The sequence below is a fragment of the Periplaneta americana genome, chromosome 9 (genome assembly GCF_040183065.1).
Source record: "Periplaneta americana isolate PAMFEO1 chromosome 9, P.americana_PAMFEO1_priV1, whole genome shotgun sequence".
NCBI classification, from domain to species: Eukaryota; Metazoa; Arthropoda; class Insecta; order Blattodea; family Blattidae; genus Periplaneta; species Periplaneta americana.
The window spans coordinates 61,331,635-61,336,345 of record NC_091125.1 but is presented as its reverse complement, the minus strand read 5'-3'; the positions used below and the strand labels follow the sequence as shown (position 1 = coordinate 61,336,345).

The following is a 4,711-nucleotide window of genomic DNA, read 5'->3' as shown; positions in this document are numbered from 1 at the left end:
TTATTAGAATAATATTGCTGTAGCTTGTACTCTTTGACCAAAATGTAGTGTGGTAATCGATTAGAGCCAGTTGTACTATCGATATTTAACACGCCACACCAGAGCGCTCTACCGGATGCAGTAGAGAACCTCAGATATTCTATTACCTTTCGTAACGAAGTAATGACAAAACTATGACGTAGTTGTGTAACAGTTATACTGTTATACACGACGTATGTAGTGATTATTAGTAAGGAATTTACACACGACTTATAAACGAGCTACTCATTGTATAAGTATAAGATAGTTAAACGAGCTACTCATTGTATAAGTATAAGATAGTTAAATGTCTGTATATAGAGTTTTTATTAGTAAGCCGTAAGAATAAACTTTGCATTGGATACTTAAATGAATTTACAGGTTAAGGATACTTATATGAATGTATAGGTTAATAATAAACTTTGTATTGGATACTTATATGAATTTATAGGTTAAGAATAAACTTTGTATTGGATACTTATATGAATTTATAGGTTAATAATAAACTTTGTATTGGATACTTATATGAATTTATAGGTTAATAATAAACTTTGTATTGGATACTTATATGAATTTATAGGTTAAGAATAAACTTTGTATTGGATACTTATATGAATTTATAGGTTAATAATAAACTTTGTATTGGATACTTATATGAATTTATAGGTTAATAATAAACTTTGTATTGGATACTTATATGAATGTATAGGTTAATAATAAACTTTGTATTGGATACTTATATGAATGTATAGGTTAATAATAAACTTTGTATTGGATACTTATATGAATTTATAGGTTAATAATAAACTTTGTATTGGATACTTATATGAATGTATAGGTTAATAATAAACTTTGTATTGGATACTTATATGAATTTATAGGTTAAGAATAAACTTTGTATTGGATACTTATATGAATTTATAGGTTAAGAATAAACTTTATATTGGATACTTATATGAATTTAATGAGCGAACGATATCTTCTTTTGTAAGAAATTTTGTCTTGGGGTGTCTTCTACAATCCATGTACTTTTACTTTCTGAAATTTGTTTATGAAATAATAATAATAATAATAATAATAATAATAATAATAATATTAATAATAATAATGATAATTATTATTATTATTATTATTATTATTATTATTATTATTATAAATTTACAACAAATCTCTCAATGTGATTAGAATCAAAGTTTGAATTTAATAAATTTATATAGGCCTATATACATACAGCGACATCAATTTATTTTTACTAACATTTCTATTATTAACCTGGCTATACCTTTGGAGTAAATGTTAGGTACCGAAAACACGTTTGCTAGCCCCTTCACGACAGGTGTTCGATGATACTGGCGTAAAATACAAACAAATCACTTTACTAGGTAGGCTATAGGAGGGAAGAAAAGTAGTTCATCCTTTTACGTAAACTAGGAAATATCGCGATTTTGAGTTTGATAATTTCCATTAGGTTTTGTTTAAACAAAATACAGTACTGTATTAACAATAAGTGTTTTTACTCACGATCTGAGCTAGCCATGTGGACGTATTCATTATGCAGTGTATATTATACTGTCTCCAGCACATTAGCGTACAATATAGAGAAAGAAGTTAAATTGAAATATAATCATAATATGGATATTTAAACACATTTTTGAAAATGGTGGCCGTTCATTTCGATACAGGCTTGAATTCTTTTGTGCATATTATCGCACTATAGACTATTGTACCCAATTCAAATTACCAGTTTCGACCTTCGTACTAGTAACTCATGTTGAAATAATTCTGTACCTACTCTATAAAAGAGTACCTTACGTACTGTAAATTCAGTCTTCACTTCTGCCTGATCCGAAATTATTCAGACATGCTATTTACTGTCCGTCCAAGTGGTTATGTCGCAGGATCGTAGAAACGGGGAAAATCACGTGACAGTTAATTACTTAACGAAGCTCTTTTAATTAAGTTATTTTAAACAGTTGTATAATATTACGTAGACGTCCAATTCCTAACAGAAATTAATGTTTTCAGAAAAGAGCTAAGACAGCCCAGCCACTAGTCTTTATAGAGAGGCGAACAGAAGCGGGTGGGTGAAACCTGGATGCGACGTAGGCAAACGGACGACAGTATCTGTGCGAAAATGTGATTTAATATTGAAAGCTCTTTCGTCACTGGAAAACGCGAACATATTTCTGGAACGTACTATAGTCACTAACTCAGTAGTTCACTATGACCGTAAGGCGACTCTGACTGCATACGCGGCCTTGGTTCTGTTGTGGAGAACGGTTGGAAGTTTACTAGCAGAGGGGGTGGGAGTGAAATACATTCAAAAACTCAGGTACAATAAAAATTGAAGTAAAAATAAAATGATGTCCCTGTATATATGTATATACATACTGTATAAAATGATCATAATATCAGTATAAGCTTCTGCAACTGAACCTGAGGCAGACCTTCTTGGGGGAGGACTTCGCCTCGGACCGTTAAGGGACCATTGGGGGGGGGGTTGCCGAAGCAGGAGTGGTATATGAACTCTATTGGCTGTAGGGACCGGTCGTTAAGGGGGTCGGTGCGCGTAGAGGATCGGTGGGCACGCAACTCATCCCATATAGGGGGGTGTACAATAGACCTCAAGGTCGTAGTGCGTGGGATGTTCCCTCCCTCCTAACAAAAAAAAATATCAGTATAAAATTAATTTAGTCATGTCTAGGGTGAAACATAGTTTACTCTTGCCTGTGATGGTGGCTATGGTAATAACCTTAAAAAGAAAGTCTTTAGTTTCATTTATTTTGTGTAGTAAAATGATATTTACGTGCTGGTTTGCAGCCATGTTAAATTGTGCTATGTGAACTAGTGATAACTGCTGCTTTACTTGTCAAATGACGTCACGAGGAGTTGTAAGGCGACTCTAGTCATACAAGTGTACGGTGAATTTTTATGAAACGAATTAAAGAACGTGTTTCTTGTATTATTTACACAAAATATGGGCGTAAATAGCTCAATTGAGGTACTGTAGACTACCCCTTAACTCCCCACTCCACATTCCCCGGCAGAGACAGTTATGTATCGGACCGATATGAGTAGACCTGAAGGCAAGCATTGCTGAGTAACGGATTGTGTAAGGCATACATTACAGCTTTCGGCTCCCGCTGGCCGCCTAAAATCCACCACTGATGTATACTGCTTTACTATGTGTTCGTTTCTAATGCGGTGAAGCGGAGAGGATATGGGCGGAAGTATCTTCTTTCCTTTTTCCTTCTCCTTTATGCCCAGAATACCTTTAATCTAAATCGACGCGACATTATGCCTATACCATATACGATAAGCTGTACCATTCTTTACAAAAATGTATGACGATGGATGTCGTCAAGTCTCTTCCATTCTGTACTGTCCATCCAAGGGATGAGCCGTTCCGGGAAGAAGTTCGCTGCTGTAGGTTTGTTACAGACCTGCCAAGTTTCATGCATGATGTTAGAGTTATTACGTCACGACTTTCGATCTCAAGCAATTGACATGATAAGGCTTGGATGCATTATAGGTACTGCCAGCCTATTTGATAATATCGATTCATATTCTTATCTGAAAATAGTATATTATCGATTGTTATTCTAATATAGCCATCGTAATAAAATTAATTCATTATATATATATATATATATATATATATATATATATATATATATATATCAATAGTGCGTAATGTCACTGCCTTCTTTAAACTTTTTCATTATTCATTATAGTTTTTTAAGCAAATATTTTCCCTGGACCTTGTAGTGTTTAAAAATCCTCCATGGGGTCATGTAAACAAACTTTGGTTCTGAATTATTTAAACAATAAGTATCGATAATTCCATCGTCTGTGTATTATTATTATTATTATTATTATTATTATTATTATTATTATTATTACTATTATTATTAAAAAGGATATTCTCTAATAAATTACCATCTCCCGCATTTAAACTCTCGTAGGTTGGTAGGTTTGATGTTACATGCGCTCTGGGATTGTCAAGAATGACATAAGACGTTTAGTTCAGTATTTTGCCGATACAGTTGAGAGCTTGACAATATGGCATGGTTTGTTCGTGACAGTGGAAGAAGCGACACAAAATATCGACACCTGGAGAGAATTAACTTGTACGACAATTGCAGAAAATTATGAAACATACTTCTTAGAGTTCAGCTGTTCATATACGAATAATTGTCTCGTAGAACTAACATACAATTATTTGAACAGAAGATAAAGTAGGATGGTGTCAGCATTTTATCTCTTGAAAGTTAAATGACGGATGACGAACAAGACAGATAACTGTTGCTCACTTAGGTATAAAGGTCGGTAGACGAGGTGGCCGAGTGGTTAAGGCGTTGGACTGCTAATCCAATGTGCTCTGCACGCGTGGGTTCGAATCCCATCCTCGTCGATACACATTTTTTAATTCACACGCATGCGAGCAGACGGATGTTTCCTGTAAAGTATAGTAGCTTTCGCACAGTGCAATGCAAATATTACTAATATTTTTCGTTATTATCAGGTATAGTTTTCGTAAGTACTGCTAAAAGGGGGACTCAACAAGACTGTGGTGCATTGGTTCTGTGAAGAAAATTGAACTATCCGGACTGAAATAGGCCACCGGGCTGTCGGAGGATAAGCGAGCGGCAGTCCCTACTCTGAGGTTGCGCTGGAACCGGGCATGGGTTCG

At 34.5% G+C, this 4,711-nt stretch overlaps 1 non-coding gene across 1 annotated transcript; it reads left to right on the top strand.

Moving 5' to 3' along the window:
- The first annotated feature begins 4,350 nt into the window (after positions 1 to 4,350).
- Positions 4,351 to 4,432, top strand: TRNAS-GCU (transfer RNA serine (anticodon GCU)). Its single transcript has one exon. It is a non-coding gene; the product is annotated as a tRNA-Ser (tRNA).
- Positions 4,433 to 4,711: the final 279 nt, after the last annotated feature.